Raw genomic sequence first — 216 nt, forward strand, 5'->3', positions numbered from 1 at the left:
TATGGCGGTGGATATGGAGACAGCGGCCCGCAGATCGTGTATTTGCCTGTGAACTGTGGGCCCTACCAGGCTGGCGGCGGTATGGTGTCCCATGGAGGCGGATACGGCATGTCCATGGGAGGTACGTGGCCGGGGGGGATGGGGAGGGGAGATTGGGGTCGGCTGAGGGTTTGTCTGTGTGTTTCGGTGCGTGTTTGATGATTGCATTTGTGCGCT

The sequence above is a fragment of the Penaeus monodon genome, chromosome 28 (assembly GCF_015228065.2).
Source record: "Penaeus monodon isolate SGIC_2016 chromosome 28, NSTDA_Pmon_1, whole genome shotgun sequence".
Taxonomy (NCBI): domain Eukaryota; kingdom Metazoa; phylum Arthropoda; class Malacostraca; order Decapoda; family Penaeidae; genus Penaeus; species Penaeus monodon.